The 14998-nt window shown below is 40.9% G+C and overlaps 1 protein-coding gene across 2 annotated transcripts in view; it reads left to right on the top strand.

The window, feature by feature from the left end:
• The window catches only part of LOC105477943 (NUBP iron-sulfur cluster assembly factor, mitochondrial), a 483889-nt gene that overhangs the window by 322865 nt on the left and 146026 nt on the right, over nucleotides 1-14998 (top strand). Inside the window, exons 13-14 of one of the 2 annotated variants that reach the window (XM_071100355.1) lie at nucleotides 6890-6992; nucleotides 7282-7380. The gene's annotated coding sequence lies outside the window, so the exon portion shown is untranslated. Of the gene's footprint in view, nucleotides 1-4075; nucleotides 4106-6889; nucleotides 6993-7281; nucleotides 7381-14998 lie in introns of those variants that run through there. The other variant, XM_071100351.1, reaches the window with a different exon arrangement.

Genomic DNA, 14998 nt, shown 5'->3' with positions numbered 1-14998 from the left:
ATTATCTTAGAATTCTACTTTAATCCAATAACCAGCAACTCTTACTAATTCCATCCCTGAAACAGCCTGCCCACAAGCTCGCATCATCTCACCTGTTGCAATAATCTCATTATAAACTTCTATAATTTTGTTCCATTCTGTGATATAAACTCTGTATCACCAAATGCCACTAATTTTAGGGACGTTTTCTCTGTTACCTGCTCTTTATACCATCACCTCCTCCCTAGCCCTCTACATCTAACCAGCAGTTACTTTCACCCTCCTCTCAAGTTTTAGAGCAGTGCTTGTTACACTGTGTTGTATGGGTCCCTGGGGTCCCATGGGTGTTTCTAGGGCCTCTAAACGGAATAGAGGGAGGCTGAGCAGGTGAGGTTCTGAGCCCCATCATCCCCCTTCAACCAGAGCAGCTCTGCTTCAGTCCCATTTGTGTATTGTGTTCCCATAAGATTGTGAAAAAGTTTATATTGCTATGGGAAAAAATTTAAAAATACTTTAAAAAGCAGTGTCTAAAGGACTTTGTATGTGGATATAGCAGTCATCTTCTTGTATTAAGTTTAATTATGTATGTCTGCCACATACAGGATTTTCGAACCCCCTCTGTTGAACCTGATAGAGGTAGCCAATAAGCGTTGTTCTTTCAGATTGAAGAGCTAAGGCTTAAAGAAGACGTTACGGTAGGCATCAACTTCATGCAGAGCTCTAAGGGAGAAGCAGGCTAGACTTGTTCTATTTCCCAAGAAAAACGAAAAGTGAGACCCAAAAGGTGTGTTACAGGGATGAATGTTTTAGATCCATCTGAACAACTGTCAGTTTGACCCAAGCAGCCGTGGACTGCCTTGCAAAAGGCAGTGGAATCATTTGCCAGGAATAACATAGAAGTGATCTCTGTAGGGTTGGCTGTCCCCTCAGAAGACCCTTTGACTTTTGCACCTCCTGATCTGTTTTCATTGCAAGCAGTCCACACTGAGACTCCGGATGGCTCAGTATCTGAATTTTTTGAGACTGTAATGTCAGCAGTATCTTTTTTAACCTGGCAAATGAATTGGTTTGATGCTTTTATTTTATTGAATTGGATGTTGTGTGCTTCTAACTAAAGAAAGTCCCCTAAGGCTATTTTAGAAAGGCAGTCCCAGAACTGAAGTGCTGTCAGATGGGGGAGCCAAGGCTGTTGCCAAAGCAGTGTTGGCGTCTTCTGGTCACAGATTTGCTAGGGCAGCACATTTATAGGAAAATTTATAGCTTCTACTCCTTAGGAATAAATGGGAATTCACTTGACTGAGGTGATGAATTGTGGGGGCTTCTGTAATGGTCTCTGGGTGATCAGCAGCTATTTGTCAGCAGCATTAGAACTCAAGGGTTTACTTTGCTGCCTATTTTACCTTAAGCTTTTACTGCACTTTGATTGAGTTTTCGCACTTGGAGGTTGGGTAAAAGTACATTTTATTCCCAGAACAGCTAACTTTTTAGTAGAAACCAAAAGATTGCTTATTTATTTCCCTGTCTTGGGATCTTTTGTATGGTGTGTTTTCGAATGTACTGGCAGGGGAAACTAACAGTGACCCTGGAGTTGCCATGGTTCTCAGAGAATTTTGACACAATATATTTAGAAATGTTGAAAGAATTTACTCACTACTGAACCAAGTACCCATCTTTCCTGGAAATGTTTTATAAGATTGAAAAGTACCAGATGTAGCTTGATAATTCTGTTTCGTTAATATTATTCTAAATAATTCCAGAAGACCTGGCTAATGTCCTCAGGGAAGAATAGTTAGTACAATTAATTGTATTTCTATTTACCTTTCTATTTCCAGAGGTGGTTGTTTAATTAAAGGCTTGTGGCATAATATTTTTCTTTATAAGGAAAACTGTTTGATTTCATGAATCTCATATATTACACTAAGGAAGCATACTCAACAAATAAACTTTGAAGAATATATCTTCATATTAAGACAGGACATCCTCCTTTATCCTCAATTAGCCTTGGAATAGAAACCTAAACAAAAGTACAATGTACGAATTATAGATATTAGCTAACCTAGACATTCATACTAAATATATGACTTGTGTACAGCACTGTATAATTTGTAATAGTCAGAATATTTTATTCTGTAGCTTAGTCTGTCTTGTATCGCTTAGCATCTCAGACATATATGCATACACACTGTGTTTGCTGCCCCATCCTGTTACGTTACCCTGTTACTTATTTGAAACACCAGCTCTTGGAATGGGTGTTCTTTCTCATTAAACCATTGTTGTGTAGCTAAAGATCCACCATTAAATTCTGGTAAAATCACTAGATGTCTCATTTTCTTAAATGTGATGCTTCATTAGCAAGATAGTTTAGTTATTCAGCATTTGCAACACAGTGAATAAGAAAGGAGTTTATTTAATTGTCCATGGCTTAAGCTAACAGGATTAAAAATCCAGATAGTATATGTTATAAGCATATGGCCCCTTTTCGTGACTAATCACTTGAGGTATGTAAATGGTGTCACCATAGAAGCAGCAGAAGGAAATATAAAAATATGTGATATAATTATATTTCAGAGGAGGAATAACCAATTATATTATACGGGATCAGCTCTAAAAGAATCGAGAAATGTCTTGTATGTGGCTAGGATCAAACAGTGTTTTATTTTATATGCTCAAACAAATAAGTTCCAAAACCAAAGTCCAGGATCAAAAGGACTGTCATGAGGGATACAAAATGCTTAGTACAAACACAATCTTTGATGCAAATGTCACAGTTCTAAAAATCACTTGGTAGCACCGGGCAGCCTTTGAAATTTGGTTCGTATGTCGCGCTTGTCAGTACACTACCCGTTCTGCCACAGGCTTAAAATTGGTTCTTTCTTGGTTCATTTGGGGTGTCGGGGGAGGGAATGAAAAATGTGTTGCTCATTCATTATATGTACATGGCAACATCTGTTCCCTGCTAATGTTTCGGCTGCGGTTCTGCCATTAGAGTATGTTAAGTAACCATAGAAATGAACTTTCTGGTTGAAATTACTAAGGTAAAGGTGAAAATAGGTAGGCATGTTACTTGGGCTAATGTTCAGCTGGGATGCAATAGCTGCTGAAACACTAAACGTTTTCCTGCTGTTCGGTAAATAGTGATGATCCTGATGCCTCCAAGTGCAATCTGCCCTGGCTGCCTCAGCTCCTCCCTTGGGACCCTCTAGATTTTGCTATAATCCAGCCACTAAAGGGATAATGCCTGGTACAGCAAGGACTCCAGGACCCTGCTGGAGCATTATGTTCAATATTTTGAATAGCACCCCTGCATATTACCAAACTTTCTGGAAAGGAGACTTCCAGTAAAAGACTGGAATGTTTCTACCCCTCAATATTGAGCAGTATAGAATTATCCATTCAAGTTCCTAACAGGAAAGGGATGCACACTGAAATTAATATAATTTGATCAGAGTCTATTTATAAGGGAACTATTTACAAGATGTTCATGGGCAGCTGGGTGTGTGGGTGGGGTAGGGGAGAACCACAGGGGTAGCACAGTAACCCAGGGCCAAGAGCAGCAAAGCTGCCCTCACCCTGGGCCCTAGTGCATGGAGGAGGGGTGGCTATCACCTAGAGAAGACTGCCTTGAGAGAAGTGACCTTAAATCAAGGACAGTCAACCTGAAGCAACTCTAAAGGCAGGGATTGCGATTAGCCATGGACAATATGGAGGCCTATTTCCTTTAAGCTCCCCATTGGCAGAACCCAATGGGAAGCTAAGAAGTATGATAACCCATTGACATGGTCTGTAGGTTGTGGCTCCTGGGGCAGTGCTCAGAGTGGAAAGGGTGGAGAATGGACCTGGATGGGCAAAGGGAAGACACCCAGCCCGCCGTCCATTCATTGCCCTTCTCCTGTGGAATTTTTAAAAATAGTTCATATCCCACTTGAAGTGCTCAACATTTCACAAGGATGAAATATTAAAAGATTTAACTCGTGTCTTTGGGTGTATCACATTGGACTATGAAATGTATATCTTTTTGTTCTGTTAACTAAGTTCATTCTGCATATTATACTTAATACCACACCAAATGCATTTCTCTCAAATTGATTTTTCGCAGATTTACACAAAGTTTCGATATTAACATGCTAGAGAACAAATAGGTATGCAATTGTTCAGCAGAGATTCCTGAAAATAAAGTCACAAAAACTGACAGATGTAGTTACTCCTGAGGTAGGCAGTGAAATAATTTATTCTCCATAAGATTGAGTCCTTGTGATGTCTGCAAGTGTGAAAATACATCTCTGTGGGTAAAAACATACTATTTGTCTTGGAGAGCTCACAGTTATTTCTGACCATACTAACTCATGTTTCTTCCCCATACAAGAACAGATGCTTACTATTGCATATTGAAAGACCAAGAGATAGATAGATGATAGGCCAAAGAGAAACTGTGCTTCTTTTTTGCCTTTGTTCCTTTCTAGCCCCACCTTCAAAATGTTGAGCATCCAGCAGCCTTGGTCAGAGTAGATTTGTGCTGCCTGCTATTTGCCTCCAGGTTCCAATTATCTATTGCCACGTACACTCCTTTGGCACTTTCAGACTTTGAGGAAGCAACAAGGTAGTGGAGCACATGTGTGGCTAGCCAGCAGCAGGAGAAATGACTTTCAAGATGTGGGACAGAAAAAATCCTATTGCCCCAATGATATAGTTAATTTGGGAATATTGCCACTCCCTTAATCCATGAGGGACCCTTGACCACACTGGGGTGTTTGGACCAGTTACTCCCAGGGGTAAATTTTTTTTTTTTTTTTTTTGAGACCGAGTCTTGCTCTGTCACCCAGGCTGAAGTGCAGTGGCACGATCTCAGCTCACTGCAACCTCTGCCTCCTGGGTTCAGGTAATTCTCCTGCCTCAGCCTTCCAAGTAGCTGGGACTACAGGGCTGCACCACCACACCTGGCTAATTTTTGTGTTTTTAGTAAAGATGGGGTTTCACCATGTTGGCCAAGCTGGCCTTGAACTACTGACCCCATGATCCACCTGCCTCAACCTCCCAAAGTGCTGGGATTACAGGCATGATCCACTACCCCCGGCCTCCCAGGAGTACCATTCTTATCCCCATTTCTGGTGACAGAGGAGAGCTGAGTTATAGATTCCAGTTAGGCAAATCACGTAACTTCTTGCAAGATGGCTATCATATTTGACTTAAGAAGAGTTTTGTGAGGACTGCTCAGCACTCTTGTGGCCTGCCCTGGCCAGAGGGACACTTTCCTTTTAGCTGAGATCCTGGAATGCCATTTCTATTCCTTTGTCAACTACAGCTTTTGCACTCAGGGTGTTGTCAGCTCTCCTTGTACTGCACTAAGGAGATTATAATGTCCTCACCTCCTAGGATAAAACCTAGTGCAAATATATACAACTTTGGATTTGGAGAAGTTGTATTTTTTTCCTCTTCCAGTGGAAGAGGAAAAGAAATGAGTTTTAAAATTTTCTGAACATTGAGTTGTTGTTTAACTCTATGCTTCAGTTAGGTAGCAAGAAACTTGGATAATGAAAAAGTTACAGATAATTCTAAGTCACCAAACATTAGTTAAGAGCCTACTGAGTGCCCAGCACTATACCAGGTACTAAAACATGGTAGAATGTGATGTCTACGTTGGCCTCAAGAGGCCTGTGGTCTGATAGGAGAGCACATTTAGACTTAGGAGCACCAGGAGTACAGAGTAGGGAGTGTGTAGCTGTTAGAAGGAGAGTGAAAACAGGGAAGACACCACTTTTTAGAAGAGGTGATACCTGAGCTGGACTTTGACAGATAAATTCTTAGCAGGGGAAACAACCTAGGCAAAGGTATGGAGTATGGAGTATGAAAAAGAGCATGGTCGGTTTGGAGAAGGCATGGTTGAGGCAGATGGGTCTGGAGAAGAGCAGAGATTGTCATGGAGAGCCTGGTGCTAGGAGTTTGGACTTTATCCATTATGGAATGGGGAAGTCATTATGAGGTCTTAAACCAGGCAGGGACATGATCAGTTGGACATGAACCATCAGCCTCGTGTGCAGGAGATTAACTGAATATTCCTATTCCAAACATTTGTATTGTACCTAGCATACACTAAATAGCTTTCCAATGTGCTTTAATTTAAATAACAGTGAAATTAATTGTATGTCAGTCAACAGACAGAAACCACATCAATTAACAGAGAATTCAGTATAAAGAATTGTTAACTAGGTGTGGAAGAACTGAAAAGACTAAGAGTACATTACAGTATTCATGTTGGTAGTAACTGAAGGACAGCCTAGGACTAGAGGGACATGGGAAGAGGTCAGAATTATTAAAACTTAAAAAGCTTTTGGGGATGGGGAGGATGGTGGTGGGGGGTTGTACACTATGAAGTTTGTGAGTATTAGAGAAACTGCAAACTAGAATCAACTGTTGCTACCAAATGAACTGCCTCTGCCAGGGTGAAGAAGTAGACTGCAGAGGCAGTGACAAGTGGGAAGCAAACAGAAAGGAAACAGAAAAAGGCAGGTTCCTTCTTCCTTTTCCAGCCTTGCTGTCTCTGTCTAGCACTCCTTGATAGAGCCTACTCTGGAGCCAGCAGGCCAGAGAGTCCCAGCCTAGAGCACAAGTCAGAGCATAGAAGTTTAGAGCTGAGAGATTATAGTGTCGTAACTAACACAATTGCCATTCCCAGAGTGGATATCAGTGGATTACAAAAAACAGGACAGGCATCCTAGGAACTAAAGATTAACATGGCATTCCAGGATCTCGGCTAAAAGGAAAGTGTCCCTTGGCTAAAAGGAAAGTGTTTCATTGTTAATCCCTTAAACATTAACAGGTAATCAATCACATTTTAGACTTATTTTCATCATTATCTATGGATGCTACAGCTGTCTTTGTGACCTCTAATTCTCATTTTCTTTAATGTGTGAAGACTTACTGCATAGGACTTATTCACATCCCACCCCTCAAGACTGTTGGCTTATAGACCATGGAACTTCAGGTGTAAGACACAAATGGACCTAGCACTTCAAAAGGTAAGCAGTGTCATCTTCGGCCTGCAACATCACGCCTCTCTTCTCAGTCATCTTGGATTATCTGAGGCATATATGTCATTGATAGAAAAATATTTACCTCCTTTAGTTCTTCTACTCCATTAATGTCCCTGCAAGTACTTTGCTTAGAGCCTTGCTTTTTGTAGGCCTTTGTACTTGCTGGTAGAATTAAACCCAGGCGTCTTGGAGTCATGTGGATTAAGCATTTGGTCATGTGCTGCTTGTTTTTCTCTAGTTGATTTATATACCTGAGTCTTGTCATACCCACCAGGTGGCAGTCTTCTTGACGGCAGATCTGTGTGGTGGGAAAGCACGGATTTAGAGTCAACCGCACAAAGTTCAAATCCCAGTTCTGACATTTACTAAACTAGTGAGTATCACTTAACTAAAGTTAGCAAGTGACGTAATCTGTCTTAGTCCCTCATCTGCAAAATGGTGGACAGTATCTATTTTTATTAGGTTGTGCTGGTGAAGTGAAATGATATCATATCATAGAACCTGGTACTTAATTGGTGTTAAATGACAAGCTTACCTTTTCCTTTCTTTATTTTCTATCTCTGTAACATATCTTTTTATACCAGGAATGCAGTAATATTGGCGACCTAACTAACCAAATAGAGTAGTTGTGGAATCCTTTTAGGAGAGAAACTGAAATATCTTTATACAATGTCCCTTCTCCCCAAGCACCTAGAACATTGGGTACACCAATACCATTTTAAAATATATATATAATGACTGGAACTATTTCTAAAGAGGAAGGTCATCTTCAGTGTATGTAGACATGAGCTGCCGGATATTCTGTCAGAACAATAGCTATTCATTGTGTTAGTTTCAAAGCTGGCACTGACAAGCTAGTATTTCAGTGTTATTCCCACACAAACAAATCTCGAGCAAAATTTCCATGACCCAATAGATTGATGTAAACAACTCGCTGCAAGAACTTTTTACATGTAAAAACCCATGTCATCCATTCAAACGTTCAGTGCTTTCAGGGAGTTTTGTAAGTGCAGCCCAAGAATTAATGATTTTTTAAAAAAACAAAACCAAAAAACAAATGCTCATCAACCCCTACCCTCAGGATTGTGTTTTGTTGCAGAGTATATGTGGTAAATAGCTCAGTTCCTTCCACCATAACTGTAGATGGGAGATAGAGCCATCAGATAACATAGTCTGATGGGAAAGTCCTTTAAAGGCACTGAAACATTAACAGGCTGGCCGAGGGGTGCAGGCTGCCAGAGGTCCTGACTCCTGGGCCAAAGAATAATGACAGGCTTTCTATTTTTAAATAGTAGTTAGCATTTGATAGCACTTAATATTTGCAGTGACCTTTACAGCTATTGTTATTAGTTATTCCTCCCAGCAGTTCTTTGAACAAAGTGACACAACTATTTTTACTCAACTCCCCTAACTCCTTCTCCTTCCACTGCACTCACAGGATCAGTGGGGTTCTCAGCACGTCGTGATGACATTTGCTTAGATGTAAGCTCCGTTTCCTCATGAGCAGTGATCTCAGGGATAAAGAATCTTTTCAAGTCAAAACAATGTTAAATACAGTGTGTTTTAATATATCCCATGTGAGTCAGATCATGTCACTTCTTTGCTTAAAACCCTGCAGTGCTTCCCCATCTCACTCAGTGTAAAGCCAGGGTCTTAAAAGTGGCCTGGAAGACGTGTATAATCAACCCCTCCTTCACTGCTTGCACTGACCTCCCACTCCTCACCCCCTCCCCAACCCTGCCCTAGTCACATGGGCCTCCCTGTAGCAGCTCCAGCCGCACAGACTCTTGTCTTAGACCTTTGCACTGGATGTTTCTTCTGCCTGAAATGTTCTTCTTTCACATGTGGCTGCCTCTGACGCCTTCAGCTTTTGCTTAGATGTCACCTTTTCAATGAGGTCTCCCCTGCCAACCTAATTTAAAACTGCAGCTGTGATTAAGTACTTATTGCCTCCTAATGTACTGTATTATTTACTCAGTTACTATGTTTACTGTTTACTTTCTCTCCCCCACAAGACTGTAAAATCCACAAAAGCAGAGGTCTTTGTCCATTTAGTTCACTGCTATATACCAAGCACCTAGAACAATACATGTAGAAGGCATGTAATAAATATTTGTTGGATGAACAAATGCTATTTCTCTAAAGGTTGTTGTAATAGGTTTGACCTGTAGACTTAGAATGCAACTCAATATGTGGTTTATCTTTATATTCCTTAGCAGTAGTTCCTAAGCTTGTTTTCCAACCCTAGCAAACAGTTCATTTTGATAGTAATTCTGTAGGGCTAAATGAAGCACACAAATTCTTAAGGTTGGAAGGAAGTGCTGCAATGAAGAAATAGATTTTATAGGTGTTGTAGTCCAACCACCCATCTATTCTAATCCCATCAACTGCATCCCCATGGGGCATTGCATCTCTCCGTCTTTACAGAAAGGGAGAAGAGGACAGAGGTAAAAGAATAGGTTCTGTGATCAGGAGACCCTATCATGTAATTCTTGTCCCACCCATGTCTACTGTGTGACCTTGAACAAGATACTTTAGCCTCTTTCTGCCTCAGTTTCCTTATCTGTAAAATGGTGATAAAAACAACTCAGAGCTGTTTTTTTCCCTAACATTTTTTTAAAATTGTGGTAAAATACATATGAAATGTACCATCTTACTCAATTTTAAGTGAACAGTCTAGTAATATTAAATATATTCATAATGTTCTGCAATCATTACCACCATCCATCTCCATAACTCTTTTCATCTTGCAACATGGAAACTCTATACCTCTTAAACAATAACTCCCATTTCCACCTCCTCCCAGCCACTGGGAATCACCATTCTACTTTCTGTCTTTATGATTTTTTATACTCTAAGTGCCTTATATACGTGGAAAATATAGTCTTTTTGTGACTTGCTCATTTCACTTAGCATAATGTCTTCCAAGTTTATCCATTTTGTAGCATATGTCAGAATTTCCCTCCTTTTTGAGGTTGAATAGTATTCTTTTGTGTGTATATATATATATATATATGCCATATTTTGTTTATCCATTTATCCATCCATGGACTCTTGTGTTGCTTTGACATTCATAGAGTTTTGTGATGATTAATGAGCTAAGGGAGGTAGAATTTGGCATATAGTAAGCAGCAAGTAAATACTAGCTGCTATTATTATTATTAATTCTGGTTTTTAGAAAGCCCTTAACATTAAGCTTAAGTTTTACTAAGTTATATACAACTGATATAACCCATGATATAACCCACTTTAATGACCTGGGGAGTACAAATAATAGATATATCTTTTATTCCCCTATTAGTTGCCAGAACATCTTCCTGATAATACTAATAGGAAGCCCAATATCTCTGTTAAGGCCCTACGACCTCTCACCTCTTCTAAACATCCGAGATTGCCAAGAACAGTCTGGTCTTAATTCATTCCAAAAGGGCCAGTCCCAGTTCTAAAAGCAAGCCGAGAAAAAACTGAGGAGTCCAAGTGGTCTGCCAATACTGCTGCTTCTTCCTGTGGGGTAATATTGAAAACTGGCTCTACACAAGCCAGCAGCTGCTTCCCCCACTGCTGCAGGGATTCTCTCACTGACCTAGGTCTTCTTCATGGATCTAGGACTTGGACTTCAAGATTACAGCTCTTTTAGTTCACAGTGCTCAATCATTGTTCTCCAATCACACCCACAACCAGAAGGGTTTCTAGTCTCAGCCATGGGATACATGGGAGCAGCCTCCTCATACCCCTGGTATCCTTAATCCTGCTGGTAACACTGGATCATCAGTCTAGACTGTCCCTTTTCTCATGGTGAGTTTCCCCTTTGGAATTTTTGGTGTCCTTTTCTCCTCTGGGCTTCTTGTGGGGTCTATCCTAACCCACCAGGAAGATTCTAAAAATGTCTCCCCCTAGGAGGCTCCTTGACCTCCCTGCAATTGTTCCATCTTTCATCAGAGACCAGCTCTGCATAACAGGGAATAAGGAGGGGCAGGCTTTGTCAGGCCACACTTAGCTTCTACTAGACTCTCCTCTCCAGGGCAACAGGGTGTTAAATATCTTACAGCATCATAAGTAAGAGTGGCCACTTAATGACTCCATCAAATGGGGAAGATTGGTGTCCACTTAGACAGAAAAGTAACTGTCTATTTAATTTCAGGTTGCTTCCTACCAGATTCCCTGTTACACTTCTGTTCACTGGGTCTGGTTCTACTTTTTTTTTTTTAGACATAGGGTCTTGCTGTGTTGCCCAGGCTAGAGTACAGTGGTGAGAGCATAGCTCACTGCAGCCTCTTAATTCCTGGGCTCAGGTGATCCTCCTGCCTCTACCTTCCAAGTAGCTAGGACTTGGAAGGTGCATGCCACAATATCAGAAGGTGCATGCCAAAATGTCTGGCTAATTTATTATTTATTTATTTTTTTTTAGAGACGAGATCTCTCTGTGTTGCCCAGGCTGGTCTCAAACTCCTGGCCTCAAGTGATTCTCTCACCTTGACCTCCCAAATTGTTGGGATTACAGGCATGAACCAAGTCACCCAGCCTGGTTCTACTTCCTGATGTCAGTAGGAACATCTTCCCTATGACAAAACTTCACCAAATGAATACCCAGGGACCTCAGATTATTTTGTTCTCCACTGGCTGCCAGCTTACTCATTGGTTAATCTTAGTCACATTTTTAACAATCACAGTTGATGTTTATTGACCTTACTATTTGCCCAGTACTGTGCTAAGTGCTGTAATATATTAACAAATTTAGTCTTTAAACAACCCCATCTACAAAAAGGCCACCTTTTTGTAGATGAGGTAACTGAGACTTAGGAAGGCTTAGTAGTAAGCCTAAGGTCACATATCTGTTAGGATTTGAACACAGGCTCTCGGGCTCCAGAGCCCACAGTGATGCAATACTGTATCCCTAACTCAAATTTATAGAACAGAGATGCTTATCTCAGAGTGTTGTGGTGAGAATTAGATGCACTAAAGTATGAAAAGTGATTAGCCCTGGCTCTGTAAGTGTTCAAAAAATGTTCATTTGCCACCCTTTTCCTTCCATTCAAGTGAGCATCTCATATCTTAAATACTGCACATGTTTTAAGTGCCTGACACAGAGTGAGTGCTCAGTGGGTGGTAACTACCCCCCTTATTTTACAGTGCATGCTTTGAAGGCCCCTACCAGTCCTGACTGTTCTCTCGTTCAGTTGGATCCTTTTTCCTTCCTTCTTTCCTTCCTTCCTTCCTGCCTTCCTTCCTTCCTTCCTTCCTTCCTGCCTTCCTGCCTTCCTGCCTTCTTGCCTTCCTGCCTTCCTGCCTTCCTGCCTGCCTGCCTTCCTGCCTGCCTGCTTGCCTGCCTGCCTGCCTTCCTGCCTGCCTGCCTTCCTGCCTTCCTGCCTTCCTTCCAGGTTCTCACTCTGTCACCCAGGCTGGAGTACAGTGATGCAATCATGGCTCACTAAGGTCTCAAACTCCTGGACTCAAAGGATCCTCCCACCTCAGCCACTAAAGTAGCCACCATGCCCAGCTTTTTTTTTTTTTTTTTCAATTCTTTGTAGAAACAGGGTCTCACTATGTTGGCCAAGCTGGTCCTAAACTCCTGGCCTCAAGTGATCCTTCTACCTCAGCCTCTCAAAATGCTGGGATCTAAGATCCAATCTAAGATCCAGCTAAGGCATGAGCCACCACACCCAGCCTCAATTGGGTCTTAGATGTTGGTGCCCAGAACTGCATATGCTATACCAGGTGGGCTTGAATAAAGCAGAGTGGAAGGGAACAATCACCTCCTCCCCAGGGTGCATGATGCCCTATTACCTACAGTCTTAGAAGACATTACTATTTCTGCTAGTCATTTACACTGTCAGTATTGAAATTGTAGTCAGTCAGATCCTTGACATCTCTTTACTTAGGCTGCTGCTCGTCCACACCTCACTTGGCCTGCCTTTGATTTTTCCTTTTAGAAAAAAAAAGATTTTTTTTCCAAAAATATCTTCTTTTTTTCTGATAAAATACTACAAGTTTGTTGTGGAAACTTTGAAAATACAGAAACATACAAAGAAGGAAATCAGTTACCATGAATAGCATGATCCAGAGATAACCTCTATTAATATCTGCATATATATATTTCCAATATGTGTTTATGTTTCTTTTTTATAAAATTAGGATCATGCTGTTTGCCATTCAAAATATATCCTGAGCCTGACACTTTTCACCATTTTTTCCCAACGTAAGCCACCGCTATCTTTTTCTTAAACTGCTGTAAAACTACTAAACTACTATCCCTTAAAACTGGTTTCCCTGCTTCCATTCTTACTCCCCTACACTCTGTTCTCCAAAAAATAACCATTGTGATCCTTTAAAATCCTGACTGTCTCCTGCTCAGAGTCGTCCAGGGGCTTCCCATATCACATAAAATGAAACCCCAGTCGCTCCTTACTCTGGCCTGCAGGGGCCTGTGTGATGGGCCTTCTCCAACTTCGTTCTTCGTTTCCTTCTGTTCTCCCCTTTGCTTACCTACTCCATCTCCAGGGCTTCTTTCCACTTCAAACTCTTTCCTGTTGAGAGCCTTTGCTCTTCCCAGCGCTACATGGCTCAGTCCATTTCAGCACCTGATCCCATACCCTCTCTCAGGCACCACCTTGCCCAAACAGTACCTCTGCCTCCATCATTCTCCTTTCCCTTTCCCTGATTCATTTTCCTTATTAGAGTAATTAAATATTCTTCTGTAACATGACTATATTTTTATTTATGTACATATTTATTTGCTTATTTATTTGTACCTTGTGATCTACATCTTCCTATTCTCCCACCCCTGGCCACTGGTAATGACTGTTCTACTCTCTGCTTCTATGTATTTGATTTTTTTTTTTTGAGACAGAGTCTCATTCTGGTGTCCAGGCTGGAGTGCAGTGGCGCGATCTCGGCTCACTGCAACCTCCGCCTCCTGGGTTCAAGCGATTCTCCTGCCTCAGCCTCCCAAGTAGGTGGGACTACAGACACCCGCCACCAAGCCCAGCTAATTTTTGTATTTTTAGTAGAGACAGGGTTTCACCATATTGACCAGGCTGATCTTGAACTGCTGACCTTGTGATCCACCCGCCTTGGCTTCTCAAAGTGCTAGGATTATAGGCATGAGCCACCGTGCCCGGTGTATTTGATTTTTTTAAGATTCCACATGTAAGTGAGATAATACAATATTTTCTCTGTGTCTGGCTTATTTCACGTAGCATAATGTCCTTTTTATGTTGTCACAAATGGCCGGATCTCCTTTTTTAAGGGTGACTAATATTCCACCCTTAAATTTCTGTTTTCATTCATCTGTTGAAGGACAACTTTAGTTGTTCCATATCTTGGCTATTGTGAATAATGCAGTGAACATAAGAGCACAGTTATCTTTATGAGGCGGTGATTTCATTTCCTTTGGGTATATACCCAGAAGAGGATGCCAGGTCATATTATAGTTCTATTTTTAGTTTATTTAGGAACCTCCATACTGGCTGCACCAATCTACATTCCCACCACATTGCAAAGGGGTTCCTTTTCTCCATCCCATTGCCAACACTGATCTCTTGTCTTTTTATAATAGCCAACCTAACAGGTGTGAGATGATATCTCATTGTGATTTTGATTTGCATTTTCCTGATGATTAGTGATGTTGAGTACCTTTTCATATACCTGTTGGCCATTTTTATACTTTCTTTGGAGAAATGTCTATTCAGGTGTTTTGCCTGTATTTTAATCTGGTTATTCATTTTTTTGCTTTTGAGTTGTGTGTGTTCCTTATATGTTTTAGATATTAACCCCTTATCAAATATATGATTTGCAAATATTTTCTCCCAACCTGTAGGCTGCCTTTACATTTCGATTGTTTCCTTTGCTGTGCAGACACTTTTTAATTTGATGTAGTCCCACTTGTTTATTTTTGCTTTTGTTGCCTGCCACATGATTTTAATGGCTGTAATATTCTATCATATGTATGTACTATAAGTCTCCTGTTGTTAGACTTTTAGGTTGTTTTCCTT

This window comes from Macaca nemestrina, chromosome 7 (genome assembly GCF_043159975.1).
Source record: "Macaca nemestrina isolate mMacNem1 chromosome 7, mMacNem.hap1, whole genome shotgun sequence".
Classification (NCBI taxonomy): domain Eukaryota; kingdom Metazoa; phylum Chordata; class Mammalia; order Primates; family Cercopithecidae; genus Macaca; species Macaca nemestrina.
Note: the sequence above shows the minus strand (reverse complement) of the source record. Positions and strands in the feature narration are given on the sequence as shown.